Source organism: Elaeis guineensis, chromosome 5, assembly GCF_000442705.2.
Source record: "Elaeis guineensis isolate ETL-2024a chromosome 5, EG11, whole genome shotgun sequence".
NCBI classification, from domain to species: Eukaryota; Viridiplantae; Streptophyta; class Magnoliopsida; order Arecales; family Arecaceae; genus Elaeis; species Elaeis guineensis.
In genome coordinates, this window is record NC_025997.2 from 78,708,223 (window position 1) to 78,722,048 (window position 13,826).

The 13,826-nt window shown below is 37.9% G+C and overlaps 1 protein-coding gene across 15 annotated transcripts in view; it reads right to left on the reverse strand.

Moving 5' to 3' along the window:
• LOC105034850 (ABC transporter I family member 1) overlaps positions 1-13,826 on the reverse strand; it is a 55,730-nt gene that overhangs the window by 17,398 nt on the left and 24,506 nt on the right. For 5 of the 15 annotated variants that reach the window (XR_012141553.1, XR_012141547.1, XR_012141548.1 and 2 more), the window contains exon 6: positions 13,578-13,661. The exons of 6 other annotated variants lie outside the window; for them this stretch is intronic. The gene's annotated coding sequence lies outside the window, so the exon portion shown is untranslated. Of the gene's footprint in view, positions 1-1,603; positions 2,909-3,003; positions 3,244-4,106; positions 4,550-12,894; positions 12,910-13,577; positions 13,662-13,826 lie in introns of those variants that run through there. 4 more of the 15 variants (XR_012141546.1, XR_012141551.1, XM_073257972.1 and 1 more) reach the window with 4 other exon arrangements.

Genomic DNA, 13,826 nt, shown 5'->3' on the forward strand with positions numbered 1-13,826 from the left:
TTTTTTGAAACCAGAAAACAGTCTGAAATCTTTTCAGCAAATAAGTTGGAGTTGTGTTAACTGAACTTGGGAGAAATTATGAAGATGAAATACAGTTAAATTGCTGAAATTTTGAGTTTATGTTGAGGTTTAGCCACCCCTAAAACAGGGCAAAATAGAATAGAACAAAAGAAAGAGTTAAAAGAGATAAAGAATAAGCATAAAAAGTGAAGCATGCATTCTCATACTCACGTATCATAAAAGTATTTCATTAACAATGTTATAGGAGAGGAAGAGGGCTCAAAGGGTGCCTTGGGGGAGTCAAGCACCAAGGTGGTGCAATATCCATCAAGAGGTGAGTGGGTTTTCCAATCTAACCCTGATGTTTTCTCTACTATATTTTGCTATGAAAGAGTTTAATTCTGAAAAAGAAAGTTAAATTCCTGTTATTTTTACAGCTTATATATATTGATGCAAGCATGGAAATAGGGATTGATATATTATTGAATGTTATTATGAATATGTATATGTATGTGAATCCGATTTGGACAGCATAGCATGTTGGTTTTGAAAAATGTTCTCAAATCAGCTTATCAATCTTTGAAAACTTATGGAGCATACTTTTGAAAAGGGCTATCCATAGGAATGATCAATCTATGAGGTATGCCACAGCTTCAACATTTTATACAGCAGAAAAATAGCCGGCACCACAAACAGCAGAAAAACAACAGAAATTCAGCATGCCCAGTGAGACTCAGTAGTATCAATTGCTACGTATCGTCTGCCCATAGAAGTGGTGCCCTATAGTGCAGTCGGCAGTAGCCAGCAGCATTTTCTTCAGCAAAATGATTTACTACATGATTTTACTCTTGTTTAGCCTATAAATGTTTTGAAAGTATATCAACAATGTAGCTATATGTGCTATGTTGAGTATTAAAGCTAAACTTTCCTATTTTCCCATTGTTAGATGGATTATCCATTCACTGGGACTTAGGTCTCATTCCCCCTCACTTCTTTTGTTTGCAGATTTAGAGTATTTTAGGCAGGCATAGAAGTAAAGCATCAGCATTTTCATCAACTTCTATACTAGAAGAGGTTGGTCATGTTTGCTAGAGAAAGAGGAGCTCATTTTTTATCTTGTCAGCTAGTACCGAGGCACATTTTGTTATGGTAGTTAGTGAGAGGAGCATTTTGGGATTTGATGTATATTTTGGGTTTGTTCAAACCAAAAAATATGGATGTATCATGTTTTAAAACCTTATGTAAAAAGTTATGGCATGATGAATAAAAGCTTCAAGTTATTTTTGAATTATGTTGAGTTGACTTGTGAATCAGATTTAATATGAACTGTAGCAAGATATAGTAAATGAACAGAATTTACTGATGGCTTATGAACCACGACATAAGATACTGGTACAACTCTGCTCAACTGTTATACCTTTATTCGATTAAGGGAGTGAGGTGTGACAGGAAAAGTCTCATAAAGAAAAATACGATAAGAGATTGTACTCCTATACATAGGAGTGTACAGAAATAGAATTTTCCTAAAGAGAGAAAGTCTTATAAGAAAAAATACAATAAGCAATTGTACTCCTATATATAGGAGTACAGAAATAGAATTTTTCTGAAAAGGAAAGTCTTATAAAAATACAATAAAAAAAAAAATATAATAATGAAAGAACTATAAACATAAAGAATAATAGGAAATAACATATGTCAAATGACGCATGTTAAATATGCTCTCTAACACTCCCCCTCAAGCTGGGAAGCATAGATATCCAACATTCTCAGCTTGCCACGCAACAGAGAGAACCTACTACCTCCCAAAGGCTTAGTGAACACATCAGCCACCTGATCTTCAGAATGAATGTACGGAGTACATACTTGTTTGCTTGTGACTTGATTTTTGATGAAATGACAATCAACCTCTATGTGTTTTGTCCATTCATGAAATACTGGATTGTTAGCAATGAAAATGACTGCTTGATTATCACAATACATAGGAATGGATTTATCATGCTGAAATCCAAACTCCGTTATCAAGGAATGCACTCAGATTAACTCGTAAGCAGTATGAGCCATAGCTCGATACTCTGTTTCTGCACTAGATTTAGCCACTACATCTTGCTTCTTACTCCCCCAAGTCACAGGATTTTCTCCAACAAATATACAATAATCAGAAGTTGATCGTCTGTCTATCTTTGAACCAGCATAATCAACATCAAAATAACCAACTACATTAGTATGGTTATTCTTTTTGTAAAACATTCCAAGTCCGGGAGCCTTTTTAACGTACCTAAGAATGCCACATGCAACTTCCCAATGGTACTTCTTAGGCTTGTCCATAAACTGACAACAACTGCAAATAAAATATCAGATCAGATAACTATCAAGTAAATAAGCTCACCAACCAATCTCCTATACGCAGTCTTGTCTGATAGCTCTTTAGAATCCTCTTTCCAGAGCGCTCCTGTTTGGTCCAGAGGAACATTTGCTAGTCGAGCATCAAGCATGCCCGTCTCTTGTAGTAGATCAAGAGCATACTCTTTGAGAAAGTACAAGTCCTTGATGATTTCGAGCCACCTCTATTCCAAGTACCTCAACCGACCCAAGTCTTTGGTCGCAAAATGTTGTTTCAAGTGCCTTTTAGTTGCCTTTATGCCAGCTTGGTCATTGCTTAAGATAATAATGTCATCCACGGAGATAACTAGGATGACCACTCCAATAGAGGTGTGCATAATAAACACCGAATGGTCCACGAGTTCTGACAAAGCCAAATTGACAAACAATTTGACTAAACTTCTAAAACCAAGCCCTCAGAGTCTGCTTCAACCCATATATTGCTTTCCTCAGGCGACATACTCTAGAACTCTCTCCCTAAGCAACAAACCCCAAAGGTTGCTCCATACACACCGTCTCTTCAAGATCGCTGTAGAGGAAGGCATTTTTCACATCAAGTTAATATAGCGGCCATTCCATGTTGACAGCAATAGAAATTAAAATTCGGATGGAGCTGAGACGTACCACAGGAGAGAATAATCAATACCATATGTCTGAGAATATCCTTATACAACCAATCATGCCTTAAGCCTTTCAATAGTGCCATCGTGCAGATACTTGATGGAGAAAAACCAACGACATCCAACGACCTCATTATCAGCTGGTGGAGAGACCCACTCCCAAGTGCCTCTGCTCTTTAAGGCAGATATTTTCTCTTGCATTGCATGTCGCCAACCAAGGTGAGATAGTACCTCCTCTACATTCCTGAGAATAGAAATAGAAGAAAGGATCAAGGAAGACTGTCGAAGGGCAGGACTAAGGCGATCCAAAAAAACAAACGAAGCAATAGAATGTTGAGTAGAAGAACATTTACCCTTCCATATGGCAATGGAAAGATGCAAATCTAATGCAGACGGTGAAGATATTGGACCACTTTCCAAGGGCGAAGGTGGTGGTGAAAGTGCTAGGACCTGATTCCATGGACGTCGAGTATACACCTTCAGAGGTGGTGGAGAAATAGTAGCAAGCATAACTACAGGCTCTTTTGAAGTGGAAGGAAACACCGGAGCAGGGATAGATGTTGATGGAACCAGTAACTCATTAAAGATTCTCATATAGATGAAAAATAAGGCTGCTCCTCAAAGAATGTGACATCAACACTGACAAATACCTTATGACTCACAGGATCAAAGCATCTGTACCCCTTCTGATTTCTAGCATAGCCAAAGAAAACACATTTGATGGCTCTGAGAGATAGTTTGTCCAAGCCTGATTGAAGATCATGGACAAAAACTACACATCCAAATGTATGAGAAGGCAAAGGAAATAATGGACGATGTGGATATAGAAATTGGATGAAAGTTTTATTTTGGAGTATTGAAGATGGCATATAGTTAATAAGAAAGCAAGCAGTCAAAACAGCATCTCCCCAATATGTTTTAGGTACATGCATATGAAAAAGAATGGTGCGAGCAATATCAAGAAGATGACGATTTTCGCACTCAGCTACCTCATTTTGTTGAGTGTACGCACAAGAAGTTTGGTGTTGAATCCCATTTGAGGCACAAAATGCATTTAATTCCTATTGGACAAACTCAAGAGCATTGTCTGTGCAAATAGAACAAATATCAATAGAAAACTGCATCTTTATTTTCTTATAAAAATTTTTGAAGACAGACAAAACCTCAGATCATTGCTTTAACAGAAACACCCAGGTGGTACAAGAAAATTCATCAATAAAGATCACAAAATATCTATGACCAGTAGGACTCTTAACTCTAGAAAGATCCCAAATATCAGAGTGAACCAACTCAAATAACCTTGTACTAGTTTTATGGACCCTCCTTGGAAACATTGACCTATGGTATTTTCCAAGCTGACAAGCCTCACAATTAAACAAGACCGACGACTGACTAAGAGGAACAATTTGATGTAGTTTTTGAAGAGATGGATGCCCAAGCCAAAAATGCCTCACCACAGATGAAAGAGCTCTTGATCTTGGAACATCTAAGTAATACAAGCCATCAGCACCTTCATGGTCCCCACCAATCTTCTTCCTCATCAAGAGATCCTGAAAACCACAATAAGAAGGATAGAAGGTAACGAAACAGTTTAAAGACTTTGTAAGAGAACTGACTGACAAAAGATTTACTAGAAATTTAGGCACAAAGAACTGAGGAAAGTGACAAAGAGGAAGTGGGTGATATAGAACCACAACCAGATACTGACGATTGTCTGCCATCAACTAGAAAGATAGGAGAGTGATTTTTGAAATTGTAAATAAAAAGAATAGTCTAAAGTCACCTGACATATGTGATGTAGTACCTGAGTCAATAACCCAAGAGGAAGATGCAGATGCAGTGGCAGACAAGAGAGTAGCGCTACCCAAGGCAAAGGATGCTACAGGAGTCGAGGAAGAAGCAAAAGACAGTTGAGTCGCTTGACGAATCAATTGCTCCAAATCCACCAAAGAAATAGTGAAAGTATCAGAAGCGACTTTACTGAGTGCAACAGTAGTCTCAGCTACCCCTGACTCTGGAGCAATAACTTAGTTAGCCCAATCGGACTTACCATGCTTCTCCTAACACTTCTCCACGTGATTAGTGCGGCTACAATAAGTACATTTTTGTCTACTAGAACTTGTCCCACAACCACGGTTCCTCCCTTGGCCACGTCCACGACTGCGGCCGAATGAGAAATTGCGACCATGACTACCAACAACAAATGCCAAAGACTCAACAGAAATAGTTTCAGATTTTGAAAGTGGAACAGGAACTCACTGAAGACGAGAAAAAACAGAATATAGGGAAGATAAGGAGTCACCATCAAGAATCTGATCACGAACAGGAGCATACTCAAGAAGAAGGGCAACCAAAAACTGAACCACTTAGAACTCCTTGCATTACTGCTTCATTACACTTACATCTGTAGTTAATGACTGATAGATATTGTACTCGTCCCAAAGCCCTTTAAACTTAGCATAGAAGTTGGCCAAGGATCCACCAGTATAGCATTGGGAAAATAGTTGCTGAGATAATTCAAATACTCTAGATAAATTCTTGGCATGAGAATACATCTCCTTAAGAGCATTCCAAATTTCTTTAGCAGTGTTTAGAAACACTACATTAGCACTAACATCCGACTCCATACTGTTCAGCAACCAAGTATAAATACATGAGTCCTCCTTGAGTCAATCTTTGTACTTCACATCATTAGAAGAAACTAGATCATCAATCAGAATGTGAAGCTTGCCATATGCACTAACAAACTTCTTAAATGCTCGAGCCCATACAAGATAGTTTTTATCATTAAGTTTAATGGTAGTAAGACCTTGCAAATGTGAGGGAGGCAGAGATCCAACAGTTGAAGACATCGTTGTAGTATTAGCCATCAAATTAGTACGAAGACAGGTAGTCAATGTAATAGATTCGGTAGACCAAAATCACCACATATAGGCAGGCACAGGAGGCACTTAAACTGATGGCAAGCCACAGAACATATTTATGCGGCGAGCCGCAGATCCGATCCTGATAGATCGGGAAAGGAGAGAGAAGCAACGCCTCCCACTTCAAGTCACTCAGTAGAGGAAGTCCCTCTGTCTAGATCAACACAAAAAAGAGAAGAACGAGAAAGATGGAGAGAGGAGAGGCTGATGTGCGAGTAGAGAAGGTGATAGGAGAAGAGATGGTGGTGAATCTTACTTAAAGAACCCTAAGCTCTGATACCATAAAAGAGAAAATGGAAGAGAATTGATCTTATTCCATAATTTTGTACTCCTATATATAGGAGTGTACAGAAATAGGATTTCCTTAAATAAGGAAAGTCTTATAAGGAAAAATACAATAAGCGATTGTACTCCTATATATAGGAGTGTATAGAAATAGAATTTTCCTAAAGAGGAAAGTCTTATAAAAATACAATAATGGAAGAACTATAAACATAAAAAAAATAATAGGGAATAACAAATGTCAAATGACACATGTTAAATATGCTCTCTAATAGTTACAAAAAGCCAGTAACCTCCCGCCTAACATTCCACTCATTACTTACGTTTGATCACCTCCCTTACTTTCCCTTAGTGATCTTCTCAAGCCCATGCATAGGAGAATGAAGTGGGCAACGGCACTGGAGAAAAGGGTGTGGTGGGCAGCAACATCAGAGAGGGAGGAGTGGCCAGTGATGTCACTCAAACAAAAGGTGAGTGCTTAATTTCACTTGCCTTACCTTGTATCCTGGTCAGATTAAGCAAGAGAGATGTCAAAAGATTGAAGATAGGAGTGTATCTCTCCTCAATATTTTAGCCAGATCAAGGGTCTAGATACTGATCCAATAGCCAACACACTCAGGACCATATTATATTAGAGCAGACACTAATTTCATTGAGTTTTAAAAAAATTGACTGCAATTCAGCTATTTGAGGATAGGTTAATGATGGCTAGCAGGTCACATAGTGCTGTCATTCTAAGAAAAATAGTCCTGTAAAAAGAATAATCTTGGAGGTAAGATTCCATAATCAGTAGGTTGCTTAGTGTTAAAAATTGTGAGGTTCACTGGATGCATAATAGGTTTGTTTGGGCATGTAAAATTATTAGACCATGGGAATTAACATGTCTATATATGACCTAAAATTATTAACCAGCCTCTGATGGTTCATGTTGGTTAGTTGGTCCAAGTTAAAAACTGCTAGCCCAATGTCATTCTAAATAATAATTCCTCATAAAAAGGATAAACCTAGATGTGACATTCCATAATCAATAATTAGCCCGTTGTTACCAAAAATTGCAAAGTTTGAGAAGAAATTGTGCTCGTTAGGGCATGTGTAATTATTAGACCATGAGAATTAACATGTCTATATATGACCTAAAATTATTAACCAGCCACTGACGGTTCTTGTTGGTTAGTTGGTCCAAGTTAAAAACTGCTAGCCCAATGTCATTCTAAATAATAATTCCTCATAAAAAGGATAAACCTAGATGTAACATTGCATAATCAATAATTTGCCTGTTGTTACCAAAATTGCAAAGTTTGAGAAGTAATTGTGCTCGATAGGGCATGGATAATTATGGCCATAAGACTTAATATGTCTATCCATACCTAAAATTATAATCAGCTTTTGAAGCAATTAATCACCTAAGATCCTATTAGTAGCCACCTTAAAGGCCTATTTGGATGGCTGGGTATGATATTCATTGGATAAGGCCCTCTGCAATTAGAATTTAGACTAACAAGGAGAGAAATGATAAAACCAACAGAACTAAAGATTGCATGCATTGAGACCATTGAAGCTCATCATCCCTGAAAAATCAAAACCATTTACCTCATTTGAGAGGTGATTTACCTTGTGCGGACAGTCATGAATCAAAGCTCCCAATTATGGTGAAATCCTCTCTTCCCCTTGCATTTTTTGCTATACAAATTAAATCATATCTTATCACTGCATAAGAAACTGCAGCATCTAAACAGGGCCTAAGTAACATGAGCCCTATTATTAGGCCTTGATAGCTGCACAATTCGCCTAGCCCAATCTTTGAGCAACATTGAGGCTTCGTCCTCTTAACAAGGCCCAAGTATTGTTGCCCCACCAATAAGCCTGGATGGCTGCACAATTCACCTAGACCAATCTTGGAGCATGCCTAACCATGAACTTTCAGCCTTGTTAAGTTTCAAGCCAAGCCCATCTCTACGCAATTATAACCTAGCAGGGCCCAAACTAAAAGTTAGTATATTTCTTTTATACTTATAAAACAAATATATGTGTGTTGGTTGCTAGATTCTCCACTAGGGAGAAGAAAGGGGCGTGCATCCCTGGCAAGTCCATGCAAGTGCGTGAGCGTGCCACCAATGTCAGTAACTAGAAAAAAGAGAGGGTAAAAGATGGGTAGCATGAGTCTTGATGCCTTTATCTTCAACAACTTTCACTATCATAATATCATCTGCTCCAAAGAAGAGGTCGGTAGTAGCCACAGCTACAATTCTACTATAAGAACTATAAAGAAACTAGGGTAACTAAAGCAAGTAAAATGTAAACATAAGAATAAAGATAAAGACAACATCAACAATAGATGTTTGATTGGCAAAGGGTCCTTTCTCAGAGTTACATTTTTATATTTATACAATTCTAAGCATTTTGGTTAAAGCCTATCTCTAATGTCAACACCTATCCACATCTAGTGTAAGTGTCAAGTCTTCTACCTTATCACAATCTCCTTGCTAAGTTGGAGGAATTGAAGGAAATATGCGGTAGTGCAGTACATGCAATTTTAAAATTTTATATAGCGGAAACAATAGATTAAACGATTTAATCCTAATCACATGTATAAGATCCTATCTTAGACTACCACATCATGATCTTTGATATGAAAATATGCACTTTAGATCTGAAAATAAAAATCGCATCGATCTCATCGATGCTGAAATTCTAGATCTAACTATTAGATCTACCATAGGAATCAAAACAAGTTAGAGATCGTTACCAAACAAATTTGATCTTGATCTCCTCTGGTCCAACGGTTGGAGAAGGTGTTCTTCAGGTCGCCCTCAGCTACACGGAGTCGTCTAGCCTCTACAGGAAGATCCACGTGAAGACAGGCGCGGATCAGGGACTTGGAGGTGCTAGCCTGCAAGCAACTTGGACAGTTGATTTGTTCCTCCTTCCTCAAGTACCTTGGACACTCCAAAGTAAGAGATGATCAAGAGGAAGAATAGAGGAGGAGAAGAGGCTCTGGAAACAAAAAACATCAAGGGAATGATCATGGGATGTCTAAGAGAGAGGACCCCTTTTTATAGACTAGGAATTAGGGTTTTCCAAAAAAAGGCACCAAGAGTCAACGCCAAAACCTCCTTTTGGCGTCTCAAAAAATTCCAGAAAAATTATTAGAACGTGGAGAAAGATTCTGGAGTCTCACACGCCAAAGAATTCTTCAAGAAAAATAAAGAAAAAATTAATATGGCGCCAACAATATTCCATATACGAAAAATCTCTTTATTAGTTTACCTCTTATCTCTAATTCGGATCGCATTCGAATTAAGCAAGAGATAATATTATGACTCATCAGCTATAGCCACCCACCCTTATTGGATCCTCTAGCATGATGCCAAAATTCACAACCCAAATCCAATTAGGCATGGAGAAATTGGCATGGATCCAGGTGTGGCGCAAAAGATAAAGATAGATCCTAGTTGACAAAGACTCTTCATTTCCAATTCTAATTCTAATCCAAATCAAATTTGGATTAAACCCACTGATAGAAATGAACCTAATCCAATTAGAAACCCAAATATCTCATCAAATTCCTAACCTAATTAGGAATTAGCCGAGTCAAAATTCTGATCGAGTCAGGATCAAATTTTTCTTGCAATCGGATTCAATCATATCAAACCCAATCAGAGTCAAACTAAATCTAATTCAATTAGACTTGATCCAAAGCTCTTTGCTCAATCAAATTAAGTCAATTAGTAATCTAATTACTAATTAATTCTCCAAAAATAGTAAAGTCTCAGTTCCAATAGAACTCCCCCAGAGTCCTAGTCGGAGTAGGACTCTTCACCAGAGTCACAATCTAATTGGACTCTTCAGCCATCTGATCTGACCAAATCTTCTAATACGTGTGACCCCATAGGTTCGAAACTAAGCCGGTAATATAGAAACAACTTTCTATACCAATCGATATAACCATCTAACAATGATGACCCGACGACCGGATAGGTTGAAGTATTGCAAAGCAACCTTCTAGAACCTACTGGCGTATGGTTATCGTATAATTCATCCCTTTGACCCAAATGCTCAAAGTGACCTAGGATTTAACAGTCAACTCTAATTTAGTCGACTACATTGTATCTCAACCTTTCAAATCCATCTCATGGATTATCCTGGTCAAGGTTTTACTAAATTGAAATACACTAATGCAGATCTCCTATTAATTCAGAGGGGTCAATTCCATCTTGACTCACACACCGACTTGATAAGTACTTGACTGCACCCAGTAGCCTTCCGACACTGAGTTAGAAACTCAGATGGTCCGGTACTAAAGTACAGTGAGTTGCTTACAAGTCACCATGGTGGTCTCAGATCGAAGGGATACTTATACCCATATCCTTCACAAGCTACTCTTGACAGTAGAGTACTCGACACATGGTCACGTTCGATGCGAATGTACTCCTACATTCCATCTGCATGCCATAACAACGTCTTCACACTCCTTGGTTAAGAGGACAACCAACTCATATGGCACACAACGACCTACACTTGATATCGCTATCGTCCTAGTAATAGCATATCGTTTGGTCACGAATATTTTTAAGGACTTAACGACAAATTCTCCTTTGTCGATTAATCAATCCTAAGGACTCATTATAATACAAGAGTTCAAAGATAGACAATTTGTAATGAAAACGTCAAATAACTTTTATTAATGAAAATTCATATACAATTTACAAAATGAGTATAATCGTCTAACAATTGGCTCTGGGACACATTTCCCAACAGGAATTCCATGAATCACCATACACGATCAGCCTCAAACGCATCATAATTGGTCTCCGTTCGGCCTATCCTTGACAACTATCCAACCTACCTCAAACGCACTTCTCCTCAACCTATGGGGCATCATATAGGTCCGAGCCATCCTTGAGATTACTCGATCTATTTCCTCAAAAGGAATCAAGAGGGCATCAAGGCTTCGGCCTCCAAGTTACCATTTCAGTTTGTCAACCAAAGGCGCTTGACTTGAAACTCCTCCATCATTACCTTGTCCTAGCCTTACCATGTAGTTGGGTATGCATGTTCCCTTTGGATACCATCATTAGCCAAAATATGGTTTAAACAATACCCCCAACATCCCATGGACCATCAGTCAGAAAGGATGATGGGACGTATCGAGCACATCCATACTTTACACCAAAAGCTGATGCTGAAAGGTATTTCAAATCAATCCACCCATCAAGAATCCTGCCTATCTTAAATGTATCTATCGTTGTACAGAAATCATTGGATATCACTTGCTTTCCCAAAACATAGTGGCCATGAACCCACATAGGATAGGTTGCCTCTCAAAACTATCATGACCTAATCTCTGAAGATCTTGTAATCAAAGCAAATCCCTTTGAATTTTGCCTCGATATAAAGCACCATTTGGCCATCAATTAATTGTCTTCTTCAACATTCCCACCATAACTTTTAGCCTTCTGATCCCTGTTATCATCCATGTCTTCTTATAGACCACCTTACCATCATGAATCTTGAAGCTCCATTTCGAGGTCTTACCAAACAATAGCTGGATGACCTTGCTTATTCTGGTGTTCTCAAATGAGTGAACTTGCAGGTACTCATCCAAGACCCTTTAGGTTTTCTTATGCTTGGCCAGACCTTTTATTCCAAGATTCCCAACACCCTTTCTTCTCTCCTCTCTCATTCCCCAGATGAAGCCTTTCAATATGAAAGGTTGGGCTTCAAGACTTCAGTCTAAAAGAACCCAAGCTTCCCAAGTTAATGAATCAGTGTACATCAGGATGCTTTCTGAAGTAGGTGTACAAAGTACAGTTCTAAATAGACAAACTCGCTTATAAAAGGGCAACATGGTTGTTTTAAGAAATGAAATTGAATTTCAAATAGAATCCCTTTAACATTACAAAAAAATACTCTGATTTTTTAGGAGGCATTGTGAACTCAAGTCATACAGGAAATTCAATATGGGCTGAGTGAAAAGGGGAGGGAGGATAATAGCACTACATGGAGGTTCCTAGATGGGTCTCTGTTTCCGTAGAAAGCTTCTTGCCAGCCCTCCTTTGGATCCGCCATTCTATTTTCCTCTCCTTTTCTTCCTTCTTATATATTTCCTCTCGTCTTCAATTCCTCCTCTTATTTCTTGAAGCATTGTTCTATGCATTAGTCATAAATAATATATAGGCAAATTGTCCCTACATATTAGGTTTGTATAATTGTATCCCTTTAGTGCATTGGTTTATTGTTTAGTGGCGTAATCATCAAAGTCTCTACATGTTAATATCAATCAAACACCTAAAATTCTTTATAATAAAGCAATTTAACCCTTCAGTAGAAAGACTTCAAAACTCATGGTAATGTATCAGCTTTAGTATTATGTAGAAAGGCTTAAGGCCTCCAATCTAACCATCTTTATTTTACAAGTGTATTCTTATCTTGTCTACATGCTTTGGCAGATGATACTTAATAAAATCATAAGAGAGGCTTCACATGCAATAAACCAAACAACTTTCCACAAAAATAATCACTAATTCTGTCCACAAAATCAAATCTATGTAAATCAAGGACAAGCTTGTCTTACAAACACTGATAGGACCCACTACTAGAGAAAATAACAAGAAAATGATAACCAAATAAAGATTAAATAGAAATTACTAACCACCTGTTACTCCACAAAAACCACATGGAGCTCTTCCACTGTTTGTTAGACTCTGGAAACAAAAAGGACCTCTATTTGTGGTTTAAAAAACACAAGCTAACAAATCAAAAATTTTATGTAATTCAGAAGGTACTGCATAGCAAAATTTCAAAAGTGATCTGTGGTTCCACAACTCAGAACATTAGAAAAGTGGATGATGATTAAGAAAGCAATTATATTCTATATTAGCTCTACATGTACAACCAATAAATAATCATGGGTCACCAACTTCTTGTTCTGTAGAGATTAGACTTCTTCAAAATTTTCTCTCATTGACATCCTTCATTGGCAGTAGTCATCCTTTTTAACCACAAAGGCTCCTCTCGTGTCATGGTCAATAGGTCTTCCTAGCTGCCCAACAGGCAAACACAAATGTGTGAAGTGTGAACATTTGAAACTCGGCCTAGTTAAATGATTAAAAGGTCAGATTTTCCTTTTTTTTTTTTTGTGTGTGTGTGTGTGTGTGGTGGTGGGGTTGGGGGGGTGGGGCCGGGGGAAGCCTTTTATCACCAATATATGTTGACAAATTATCCTAACAAATGCCAAAGAATTTTATGATCGATGGTTGGCAAACAGTCATCATGTCACACAACAATCTAACTAAAAAGCTAAGAACATACATAATTGACTGAACAATAGATTAAAAAACCACCAGAACAGGACAATACCATTAGTACATACCATTCTGACGTGAAACCAGCCTCAACTATTGATCAACACCGACAATTTTTTTATTCTTTTTGATGTTTTCAGTTTCTGCACATACTGACAATAGAGAACCATATCAATACCGCAGCATTTCAATGAAAAACAGTACAAGGTTTGGCACCAGTACTTCAAAGCTTGGACTGAATTATGATGATCAATTGCAAAAGTAAGATCTGGGACCAACAAATTTTTTAGTCAATTTTTCCATCACTGATCTCCAGA